General features: G+C 46.5%; 1 pseudogene; it reads left to right on the forward strand.

Annotated features, from left to right (window-relative positions):
* The first annotated feature begins 8,875 nt into the window (after positions 1-8,875).
* Positions 8,876-9,518, forward strand: LOC140532094 (large ribosomal subunit protein eL29-like; annotated as a pseudogene).
* Positions 9,519-13,167: the final 3,649 nt, after the last annotated feature.

Raw genomic sequence — 13,167 nt, forward strand, 5'->3', positions numbered from 1 at the left:
AATCCCTGCTCTGCCCTCCCCCCCTCAAAAAACCCCCATGTTTTGAACAGCACACGGCATGGTTGCAGGCCCAGTAAAGGCAGAACTCTCTCTCTGCTACTACTTCCTATGCTGACCTACAACCATAGAATATGAGTATTGAAAGGGCCCTTGGAGATTTCAGAGGCAGTCACAGTACTGGCCCCCAATAAGGTGGCGCTCATCAAGAAGAGTCCTTTGTTTTCATGTGAGAGGATAAAAGCCCAGTTTAGAAAGATACTGCCTCATCTGCCATCACATGGTCACCAGCAGGGCCAGGGTGGTGTTAGAACCTGGGGCACCTGCCCCCTACATCCCTCTGCTTTATCCTGACTCACCCCACTCCATCCTGTTATGTGCAAATGAGAGCTGATTTTACCCAGAATCTCACTAGTCTCCCACAGTCTCCTGGGGACTGTCAGGCCAAGATGCTACCATCCCCCTGCCTTGAACCTTCACATGCCTCCCCAGCCAAGTGACTTTCATCTGAAGGCCACCTACTGTCTTGCTCTGGCAGTCACTGACCCACAAGGATGGACTCCTGTTGGCTCAGGCTGGTGAGCACACAGGATCTGCCCAGACTGTGAACAGAATTTGCAGGGCCAGAGATGGACAGACTCTTCCAGGCTGCCCAGAAAGGGCCTGGGGGATTGGTAAGGTTTCAACCACAAACATTGACACTTTTCAATAGCTCCAGCGTGGAGCATCCTGGCCTTCTCTCATCTGCCCAGCGATGACCCACAACACCCTCCACAGTCCTTTTCAGGAGCTGCTAACCCAACGAAAAGGGATCACTTGCACGTGCCGGGAGTCTGAGTTTGGTTCAGCTCTGCAAAGTTCAGGGGAAGTGGAGGGAAGTGGCCAGTGGCCTGAGAGGATTTCCTTCAGGGAGGAACTAGGAAGGGGGCCATGATGCTCTGGCAGGGTCACCCAGTGAGCCAGGGGCAGCAGGGCCTTCATCCTGGGAGGATCATCCCCGGGCTGGGGATGCCCCACGTTAGAGGGTAAGCTGGAGGGCAGCTGGCCTCTGGCACTGGGAGGATGAGCCTGGCCAAGACCAGGCAAAGAGTGGGTGATGAGTCCCAGTCTGGCCAGCCAAGGGGGGCATCTGGGGCCAGGGGACAGGGTGCATCAGGTCTGGGCACGGGACTGTTGCCAGCTCTCCCACCCTCTCCAAATACACACAAGTCACACAGACACGTGTATGCACACACTCACTGGGAAAATCAACACAACTTTGGCCCAGAGGGAGGTGGAAAGGCATGCCAGGCCTTGGCACTGGGAAGTGAGTCCGGGCCTGGGCAACTCCATTTTGGGGTTGTTTGTGGGGAGAGGAAGCAAGGGGGCAAGCAGGCCTGGCACCGAGGGACCCAACTCAGTTACCGACATCCCTGGATGCTGGGGATTTGGGGGAGAGGTTAGGGGATGAACCAGAGGCTGCTGCACCAGGGGCAACTCTGGCGGGAGAGCTGTGCCCAGGTTTGGGGGGCAGACAAGGGGAGGGGCCGCCTCTGTGCCCAGGTTTGGGGGGGCGGCCGTGTCCTGGCACAGAGGAGGGCACCGTGCCCGAGCCGTGGCCCCTCCCCCGCCCCCTCCTCTCCCGGCCCTGACCCGCCCGGGTACATGCAGAGAAGGTACCTGCAGAAACGGCTCCGACCCTCCCCCGCCCGCCAGCCGCGATCGCGTCCGCGTCGGCCGCTACCGTGGACACGCGGGAGGAACATTGGGGGAACGCGGGGCGAACGTGGGGCGGGCGGACAATGGGGCGCGGGGGCAAAGCGGTGGCGAGCTGGGGCGGGGGCGCGCGCGGGGAGTGGGTCCACGTAAACCTCGTGTGTGAATTCCACAAGTACCTTAATATCTGTTTTATTTCTCAACATCCTTTATTTGGGTGCCGATTAGACTACCTTCTTATCCTCCCACTCCAGCTCTTAAAAAAATGGAAATAACTTGAGAATGGTTGGAATCATTCGATTTCCCATAATTAGGTCTAACTCGCTTCAATATTTTAGATTCAAGTGTAAATTTCTGCGTGTGTGTGTGTGTTTGTGTGTGTGTGTGTGTGTGTGTGCGTGCGTGCGAGTGCATTGCAAGCAAGCTATGTTGCAGGTAAGAGAAAGTACAAGGAAGGGATTGGCATAAATGAGCTGATACAATCTTCTCCTTTACTTCTATTTTCTCTTTTGAGGAGAATGATCTCTGGGATAGGAAGGATCGGACACCACAATGGATAATGGGGAATGGAAGCCCCAGATCAGTGTGGAGGTGGTAAGTCCATTCAGCTCTGTATAATCTGAGAAGTTCTTGCTACATTGTAGGGACTGAGATACAGAAAGAGCAGTGAAGTGGCCTCTGTCCTCAGAGAGCGTCTCTTCTGTTCCGTGTACATGAATGAGTCAGTATGAGGATGGCGAGAACCCTGACAACTGGGGCAGGGAAGGCATCGGACAAGAGGAGGCTGCTGAGATAGGAGCATGAGGATCCTGAGCAGTCTTAGCTATGGGCTCGCCACCAGGTGGTGACTTTTGGCCATGGCAATTCCTAAAACAAAAAGACAAAATTTGTGGGCATCCCTCTTGCAGGACTCCAGTGATAACAGACAGTGTCAGAAAAGGAAGCAGAAGGTGGCTATGAAATTGCAGCTTTGAACCTCATTTTCTTTTCTATTTAAAAAAATACTTCTTTTCAGCATTCACTTTTATAAGGTTTTGAGTTCCAGAATCATTTTCTCCTTTCGTCTCCCCTTCCCTTTCCCCAAGACAGAAAACGCTCTGATATAGGCTATATGTGGACAATCATATTACGCGCGTTTCCACATTAGTCATGTTGTGAAAGAAGAATCAGAAGAAAAGGGAAAAACGAGAAAGAAAAACAGAGAAAAATAGTGCTCTTAAATCTGCAGTCAGACTTCACAGTTCTTTGTCTGGAGGTCGATGTCATTTCTTCCAACGAGTCTTTTGGAATTGTCTTAGAGCCTTGTACTTCTCAGAAGAACGAAGTCTATCAAAGTTACTTATCACACAAAGTGGCTGTTACTGTGTACAATGTTCTCGTAGTTCTGCTCACTTCACTCAGCATGAGTTCATGTGAGCCTTTCCAGGTTTTTCTGAAATCAGCCTACTCATCACTCTCATAGCACAGTAGTATTCCACTCCATTCATACACCCCAGCTTGTTCAGCCATTTCCCAATCGATGAGCATCCCTTCAATTTCCAATACTTTGCTCTCACAAAAAGCTGCTATAAACATTTTTGTGCATGTGGGTCCTTTCCCTTCTTTATGATCTCTTTGGAATACAGACCTAGTAGTGGTATTGCTGGGTCAAAGGGTACATATAACACAGTTGTATAGTCCTTTGGGTATAGTTTGAACTTCAGTTGAACTGCACTTCCTTAAATGTGAGATCCTTCTCCATTGATTCCTATTCAGCATTCCATTGGAGGATAGCATGTGTATCAATATTGACATTTTTGCTATAAATGAAGCCACAGAAATCAGGAAATGGAAGGATGGCTCACAGGCTCTTTGAGAAATCAAGAAAAGGATTGATATCATTGGATCTAACAAACAAGAAGTGACTCAGGTGATTCAGCCTACTTACTTTACAGATCTCATTAGCCAAACACAAATACAGCAGCTCCCAAAACCTCCTTGGAGCTTTGGAGTCAACATCAGAGCAAAAGATGAGGTCAAGAAATTCTATGAAAAAAAACGGTAGATTTCTCCAGATGAAGTCAATATACACCTTGATATTTGGTGATTTCAGTGCAAAGGTGGGCAGAGAAAATGGCAAAAAAGACATTGCAAAGTGTAACCTAGGATTAGGAAAGGAAAGAGTTCAGTCATCTATGTAGCAGAAATACTTCTTTCAGGAAGAGTTAGAAGAATTGAAAAAAATTTAATTGCAGGAATTTGAATTGTATATATTTATTATAAGGGGTTTTTTTTCCCATAAATAAGGGAGACCAGAGGTGGATTTTCGTTAAAATGAAAAAACATGAGTGGGGTGGTGGAGCCAAGATGGGGGACTAGAAAAACACACTTATGTAGGGTCTCCCCACACAGCCCACAAAATACCTGTAGAGAGGGACTCTCAACAAATCATGGAGCAGCAGAAGTGGAGAACAACAGAGTGGAGGAGATTTTCAGCCGACGGTGACCTGAAAGGCCCACAGAAACATCGGTTTAGCTGGACGCTGCGCGGAGCATGGAGCCCAGCCTGGCCTTGCCCGCCTGATGTGGCGTGGAGCAACATGATGAGACTCTGGAAGGAGGACACCTCAGGAGTGGAATTTCCAGTTGTGGAATCTCCAGTTGCAGCAGCAGGTTCTCAGATCCCTCAACCCACAGGCGCCAAAGATCTGTGATGTGGTTTATTCAGTTGGCCAGGAAGGGAGCAGGGCCTTCCTATAGCTCCAGCAGCAGGCAGCAGCCACAGAGGGTGCACAGCAGCCCATACAGCGTAAAAACCCCTGGGGGCACTGAAGAGCTGAGTCTTACCTCAGCCCTGGGTGGAGGACCTGGCCTAGCTGGTCTTTGTCTCACACTGAATGGCGGCCCTGCCTGTTGGGGTCCCCTAGACCATTTACGGGAACCCCTGACCGCGACCCAAGGCTCTTGTCCAGCAAGAGGCCTTGATCTCGTGAGTAATGAAATGGGGCGGGAGACAAAGGTGGTGAAGACTCCGTGTATTTCATCTCATTCACATGCATATGTAGTCTTTATGTAAAACATTCCTAAGCCTTACGTTGAACCTATCAGCTATCACCTTTCACATTGAACCTATCACCTATCACCTTTCCTTATATGGGTGTCTTCTCCACTGGACATCCGGAGCCAGGACAAAGAACTGCCACGTTGCAAACAAAGACGAGACCCTTCCTCCTGAAATCCATCTAGTTCCACCCCTACTGACAAGCCCCTAGGTTATCTAGGCAGGCTCTCAGTGTGGCGTCCTGAAATGGATAGGGGTTGGCTCTAACTCGTCCCGTTACACCTGCCCATACAGCTTATCTGAAAATCAGCCCCCAGTGCTGACTTGATGGAACTGGAGGCTAGGTGGCTGTGGAGAGGTAATGGCTAAGATTCTGGACATAAAAATCCCTTTCTGCGTCCAGAGCAGCACATGCTTGATCGTGCCACCTTGGAGCAACTGAAATCTCACAGATTCTCAAAGTATACCCTACTCTTGACAAAGGACCCAAGAGTCAAGTAACTGGTTGGGAAAATGCTCAAAAAATGGAAAAAAAATAAGACCAGAGAAGGTTACTTTCTTGGTGAACAGATATCTCTTCCCATCCTTTCAGATGAGGAAGAACGAGGCTTACCATCAGGGAAAGACATAGAAGTCAAGGCTTCTGTATCCCAAACATCCAAAATCAATATTCAATGGGCTGAGGCCATGGAAGAGCTCAAAAAGGATTTTGAAAATCAAGTTAGAGAGGTGGAGGGAAAACTGGGAAGAGAAATGAGAGAGATGCAAGAAAAACAGGAAAAGCAGGTCAACACCTTGCTAAAAGAGACCCAAAAAGATGCTGAAGAAAATAACACCTTTAAAAATAGGCTAACTCAATTGGCAAAAGAGGTTCAAAAAGCCAATGAGGAGAAGAATGCTTGAAAAAGCAGAATCAGTCAAATGGAAAAGGATGTCCAAAAGCTCACTGAAGAAAATAGTTCTTTCAAAATTAGAATGGAACAGATGGAGGCTAATGACTTTATGAGAAACCAAGAAATCACAAAACAAAACCAAAAGAATGAACAAATGGAAGATAACATGAAATACCTCATTGGAAAAACACTGACCTAGAAAATAGATCCAGGAGAGACAATTTAAAAATTATGGGACTACCTGAAAGCCGTGATCAAAACAAGAGCCTGGACATCATCTTTCATGAAATTATCAAGGAAAACTGCCCTGATATTCTCGAATGAGAGGGCAAAATAAATATTGAAAGAATCCACCCATCACCACCTGAAAGACATCCAAAAAGAGAAACTCCTAGGAACATTGTGGCCAAATTCCAGAGTTCCCAGGTCAAGGAGAAAATATTGCAAGCAGCTGGAAAGAAACAATTCAAATATTGTGGCAATACAATCAGGATAACACAAGATCTAGCAGCCTCTACATTAAGGGATCAAAGGGCGTGGAATATGATATTCCCAAAGTCAAAGGAAGTAGGACCAAAACCAAGAATCACCTACCCAGCAAAACTGAGTATAATACTTCAGGGGAAACAATGGTCTTTCAACAAAATAGAGGACTTTCAAGCATTCTTGATGAAAAGACCAGAGCTGAAAAGAAAATCTGACTTTCAAACACAAGAATGAAGAGAAGCATGAAAAGGTAAACAGCAAAGAGAAGTCAAAGGGACTTACTAAAGTTGAACTGTTTACATTCCTACATGGAAAGACAATATTTGTAACTCTTGAAACTTTTCAGTATTTGGGGAGTTGGTAGGGTTACACATACACACACACATGCACACACACACAGAGCACAGAGTGAATTAAATAGGATGAGATCATATCTTAAAGAAATGAAATTAAGCAGGAAGAGAGAAATGTATTGGGAGGAGAAAGGGAGAAATGGAATGGGGCAAATTATTTCTCATAAAAGAGGCAAGCAAAAGACTTTTCAGTGGAGGGAAAAAGAGGGGAGGAGAGAGAAAAACATGAAGCTTACTCTCATCACATTCGACTAAAGGAAGGAATAAAATGCACACTCGTTTTGGTATGAAAACCTATCCTACAATACAGGAAAGTGGGGGAGAATGGGATCAGCAGGGTGGGAGGGATGACAGAATGGAGGGCAGTGGAAGGAGGGAGCAATTTGAAGTCAACACTTAGGGAGGGACAGGATCAAAAGAGAGAATAGAAGCAATGCGGGGCAGGATAGGATGGAGGGAAATATAGTTAGTCTTACACAACACGACTATTATGGAAGTCACTTGCAAAACTACACAGATATGGCCTATAGTGAATTGCTTGCCTTCCCAAAGGGAATGGTTGGGGAGGGAGGGATGAAGAGAAGTTGGAATTCAAAGTTTTAGGAACAACTGTCAAGTATTTTTCTTGCTACTAGGAAATAAGAAATACAGGTAATGGGGTATAGAAAGTTATCTGGCCCTACAGGACAAAAGAGAAGATGGGGACAAGGGAAGGGCAAGAAGAGAGGGCAGACTGGTGATTGGGGCAATTAGAATGCTTGGCGTTTTAGGGGGAAGGGGAGAAATGGGGAGAAAATTTGGAACCCATAATTTTGTGAAAATGAATGTTAAAAGTTAAATAAATAAATTAATTTAAAAAACAAAAACAAAAAACATGAGTGTAGGAAATCCCTGGGTGTGTCAAATGCCAAACAATCTCAGCCTAAAATGTATCTTAATGGATAAGAAATGATTGGTTATCGATGTGGGAATCATTTCTGAATAATCTTTGCAGTCAAATCATCTTGTTAAAGCAGAGGACAAAACCCCCAAATTAGAGAGAAAGATAAGATGGCATGCAATCCAAATAGCTTCAACTTGACCCACTCAAGTAAGTGAAAAGTGGTGAAAAGTAGGAAACAGAGGAAGGAAAGGGCAGAAATTGAATCAACATAAAGCAATTGCCACCTAGAGGAGGTCAAAATATCCTAGAAAATATTTAGCCAAGCACCACCTGATCCCATTATCAAATAGAGAAATGTGGCAACCAAGGGCAACACAGGTTTAGAACATGACCTCGTTCCCAAAACCTGAATTAGGGCGATGGAAGATCATGAAGAAAGATCCCCTCTGCCTTTATAAAAACGGAGAAAAATTGTGGAAGGAAAAGCTAAATTTCCAGCAATCTAGGTGTGAGATTGAACCACCCCGAGAGTATATATCAAAAACGAAACTGCCAAGGAGACAACAAAAATACTAAAAATGCAACAGATGTGTTGGTGTTTCTGTAAGAAATGAGGTTACCATTGACCACATTTGGATGTTTCTGTCCCTCATGTCCTCTGCTGGATTGAGGAATGTTTATTGATTGGGTACATTGTCTACAAGAGGCACATTCACTTCCTTTCTTTCACTCTCCTTACCCTCTGTAGTCTGGCCTCCAACCTCATTATTCCACCCAAACTGGTGACTTCTTGACTGTCCGATCCTCTCTCAGTCCTCTCTCAGTCCTCATCCTCCATCCATCACTCTGCAGCTTTTAATAGGATCATTCAGTCAATAAATATTTATTAAATACTTATCATGCACCAGGTGTGTTAAAAGGTAGGAATAGAAAGAAAGACAAAAACAGGGTGCCTGCCCTCAAGGGCCTCACAATCTGATGAGAGAGACAACGTGCAAAAAATGAGTACAAAGAATGTACTGAAAAAGAGGAAAAAGTCAGCAGAAGACAGAATGAAGGCGAGTTGGGGGAGGCTTCTTGTAGAAGGTAAGATTTTAACTGGTGCTTGAAGGGAGCTAGGGAAGCAGAGAAAAGGAGGGACAACATTCCCAGCATGGAAGATGGACGGTCATGTGCAAGGAAGAGTCAGGAGGCCAGTGTCACTGGATTGAAGAAGTGGGGAGTGAAGTGCGAGACGAGTGGAAAGGCAGGAGAGGGCTAGGTTAGGGAGGGTTTTGAACTCTCGTTCAGAGAGGATTCTGTATTTGATCCTGGAGGCAATAGAGAGTCACAGGTTTATTGAGGAGTTGAGTGGCATAGACCTGCACCTCAGGAAAATCAGTTTGACAACTGGAAGGAGGAGGGAGAGACTTGAGGGAGGCACATGCACCGGGAAATACTGCAGTAGTGCAGACATGACCTTTCCTGTCTCTAGCTTTGACTTCTTCTAGTGGGTGGAATGCCTGTTAGTGAAGGTTGTTGTGTAAAGATGGCTAAGTCTAAGAACCATACCAGCCACAACCAATCACAAAAATGGCACAGAAATGGCATCAGGAAACCTAAGTCACGGTGATACATGTCTCTGAGATGGGTCAACTCCAAGTTTCTGAGAAACACATGCTTTGCCAAGAAACACAAGAAGGAGCTGAAGAAGATGTAAACCAAAAAAACCAAATAATTCCCAAGGTCCAAGCAGAAGCCATGAAGCCACCAAGGCCTTCGAGGTCAAACTTCTTAGGGCTAAGATCCCTGAGGCGAGTGCCCAGCATGCTGGCCACAAGATGGCCACTAAGCATCCAGGCCCTAGGGTTGCCACCAAACGTCCAGGCTTCAGGATCATGAAGCCTGACTCTAAGGCTCCAAAGCGCACTGACCTTAAGGTCACCAAGTCTGCCATCAAGGTCACCAAGTCTGATCCCACGGCAGCCAAGTCTGATTCTAAGGACACAGAGCCCAGTGATTCCAAGGCTGGGAAGCCTGCTGAGTCCAAACCCAAAGATGCTGGAGCTAAAATTGCTAGTCCCAAGCCTTCAAAAGAGATGTTTCAAAATGAAAGAACTTGTTTAAATCCTAAAACATCATTTTCCCCCAGCCATGGTATGATTCTTCACTACTTTGTACAAATAAAATAAATGGTGAGTCATAAGAAAACAACAGTGCACAGGAGATGAGGCCTGGACTAGGGTAGGGGCAGCATCAGAGAAGAAAGTTCTGTTTTTGAAAGATGCTGCAGAGGTGAGCCTGAGGAGAGATGGTGCCAAGGTGAAATCTGCAAGAGACATTGAAGGGTGAAATCTGCATGACATATTGGAGAGGTGAAACCGATGAGAGATGCTGTAAAGATGAAATCTGTGAGAGATATTGGAGAGGTGAAATTGATGAGAGGTGCTGCAAAGCTGAAATGGACAAGAGATGTTGGAGAGGTGAAATTGATGACAAATGTTGCAAAGCTGAAATGGACAAGAGATGTTGGAGAGGTAAAACTGATCAGAGATGCTGCAAAGATGAAATCTGAGAGATGTTGAAGGGTGAAATCTGCAAGGGATGTTGGAGAGGTGAAACTGATGAGAGGTGCTACAAAGCTGAAATCCACAAGAGATGTTGCAGAGGTAAATTGGACAATCTTTGGCAATCCCTTGGACAGAAGTTAGGATTTGAAGATGATGCCAAGGTTAGGAGCCTGGAAGATGGTGGTGCCTTCTACAGTAATAGGGAAGGTAGGAGGGGAAAGAATAGGGGGAAGATGAAGAGTTCTGTTTTGGACATGTTGAGCTGAAAATATCTACACGACATCCAATTTGTGGCATCAACAAAGCAACGAGAGATGAAAGACTGGAGGTCAGCAAAGGGTTTTAGGCAGAATACGTAGATTTGAGAAATCATGAGCATGGAGAGGGTGATTCAATCCATGGCAGCTGATGAGATCACTGAGTGAAGTAGAATGAAGAGAGAAGAGTAACGGACCCAGGATTGAATCCAGGGTCTTCTTCTCCTTCCCACTCTTTTCTCTCCAGGTTTTCATGAGTCCAACCTCACCTGTTTTTCTTCCTTCATGTTTGACTGCCCTTTCTCAGTCTCCTGGTCGGGATCTTCATCCAGGTCATGCCTGTTAAGAGGCTGGGCTCCCTAGAGCTCTGTAAAATCTCTGCATCTCTGCCTACTGGATTGGACAGGTTACCTTTAGGTAATTGTAGGACCCAGATTAACTTACTTTCCTTTTTAAACTCTTCCCCCCCACCACTCCCCCCTTAAGTTAGAAGCATAGAGGCAAAGGTTTATTAACCTCACTCTCCCTTCTCTCCCATCTCAAGGTGAGCTCCAGCCTATTCTAAATGTCCCTTAGGTAACCCTGATTTTATGTTCTTGCCCCATTTGTGCTTTGTGCCTCAATGAGACATTATGGGCAAGTGACTCTGGACAGAGAATCCTGAACTCTCCCTTCCTGTTCACTGCTTTATATAAGGTGCATGAGTTCATCAAGCAGGTGGGAACTGCTCCATCAAGAAAGCCATTTCCAACCTCAGTTGAACAAGCACTTTTTCAGACTCTGAGCACTATCTCTCCTTTGGTCCACGAAGCAGTTTGTTTTCGTGACAGGAGGGCAGAACTGCACAGGATAAAAATGTGCATTTCCTGCCTACGCTGCCAAGATCCCAGATCCCTTGTAAAATGGTGTCTGATGAGCTGCTAGTCTTTGCTTGGATCAGAGCAATTCTGCAAAGTGCAGTCAGATTTTAGCACAGTCTGAATCTCAGATGACAGGTGGATTTGGAAAGGGTTAACGGGTTACATTGCCCTACCTGTCGAGTGCTGGCTAATGAGCTGATGCCAGCTCCCTGGGAGGTCTCAGGGGAATTGTCCTGATTGCCCCAGGGATCTCCCCTTTTCTCCGTGCTTGTTCAGCATTTTTATCAACGACTTCAGTGAAGTAGCACAAGGTGTGCTTGTCCAAATGTGCCAATGCTAGAGCTGGGAGGGAGGGGTGGAGATGTCACATGACTGATAGGATGGAGGAGGTTTCAGCTAGCTAAAATTTAGGATTCTATCCAAATGAAAATATCCAGTGGAGGTAAAAGCAGAGTCCTCAACAAGAATTAGAAAAGAAAAACCAATGAGTGGGGGAGGGTGATGCAGCCATGGCTCCTGTTAAAGGATTTGGGGATTTTAGGGGATAGCAGTGTCTGTGTGAATCACTAGTTAAACTTGATGGTTGGAATGACCAGTGCCTTCCTGAGGGGCATGGAGAGGCCTACGATCTAGGAAGGGGGGTCAGTAATAGGTCAGCCCAAGTCTGTCCTGAGGAGACCACAGCCAGAGGGCAGTGTTCAGGCCTGAGCATCACAGTGTGGGAAAGAAATGACCAAGGTGAGGTGCATTCAGAGAAGGGTGAACAGAAGGATGAAGGGCTCCAAGAACATGGTGTAAGGCCCTTGAGAAGCTGTCAGAGGACCATGAGAACTGTCTTCAGGTGGCACAGGAGATGGAACTCTGCACCTGGAAGCAGGAAGATCCAAGTTCAAATTCTCCCTCAGATACTTACCAGCTGTGTGACCCTGGACAAGTCATTTCACCTCTGTGCCTACATTTCCTCATCTGCAAAATGGGTCTAGAAATGGTGCCTACCTCACAGGGTTGTTGTGTGGATCAAAGGAGATATTTGTAAAGTGCTCGGCACAGTGGCTGGCACGCAGTAGCCACTCTCTAATGCTACTATTTGAAAAGTGATGTGGAAGGGGGATTAGCGTGTTCTGCTTGACCCAGGATGAAAGAACGAGGAATAGTGGGTGGAAGATGCCCAAAGATAGATTTCAGCCTGATTTCAGGACAAATTTCCCAACAACTTGAGCTGTCTGAAAGTGGAAGAGGACGGCTGGCAGTTTGTGACGTGTTTAACCCTTGCTGGAGCTGTCAAAGGCATGCTGGTGACCCCTTGTTGAGAAGGCTGTAGAGTATATTCTTTCTTTACACCTGAGTTGAAGTGAATAGCAATGCTCAGATAAAGTGTCTGCTGGGTGGCAGGCCTTGTGCTAGCTATGGGGGAGACCAAGGCAGACACAAAGCTCTTTTCCTTAGAAAGCTGTCCTGCTCCTGAAAGATGGAGCAGGCACACAGAGGAATGTCTGTCTGGATAGGTGTGTGTTTATGTATGGATATGCAGACACACACAAGGAAGTATAAAACATCAATTTGGGCACACTGAGGGAGGATTAAGACCAGGAGAGGCCTTGGGTGAGCTTTAAAGGAGCAGGCAGAAATGAGAAAGCCTCCTCTGGTTCCCTTACCCAGCTTTGCTTCTCCCAGCCCAGGCCTGGGCTTAGCTCCCTCTCGATGCCCAGGACAATCCCTCCCAGGCCTCACTCAGCAGCAAGGAAGCCGCCCTTTAACCAGGGAGTTTCTACCAGAATACCACCTTCTTTTCCCCACTACTCCAAGTTGGCCTCAAGAGCAACAGGTGGACAAGGAGAAGCCACAGATCCCAGGGAAAATTTATATTTGCATAGGCATAAATTAGAATTTGTTGATTAAAAAATCAAAGTAAAGAATTAAACAGTAGCCTTTGTGATGGGGAAGAACTAAGACCCCATCTGTAGGTTCCTACGCAGGGCTGCTCAGACGCCAGCTTCCTGGTAAGCGAACAGAAGCAGAGGGAGCAAACTGGGTTGAGGGCCAGCTAGGGTCAGCCTGCCACTGTCTGCTGGTGACCCCCAAAGCCTGCAGATGAGTGAGTGCCCCTGCTTGCTTCAGGGACCAGTGGCCAGCCCTGTGGTGTGAAGGCCTGCC

Source organism: Notamacropus eugenii, chromosome 3 (assembly GCF_028372415.1).
Source record: "Notamacropus eugenii isolate mMacEug1 chromosome 3, mMacEug1.pri_v2, whole genome shotgun sequence".
Taxonomy (NCBI): domain Eukaryota; kingdom Metazoa; phylum Chordata; class Mammalia; order Diprotodontia; family Macropodidae; genus Notamacropus; species Notamacropus eugenii.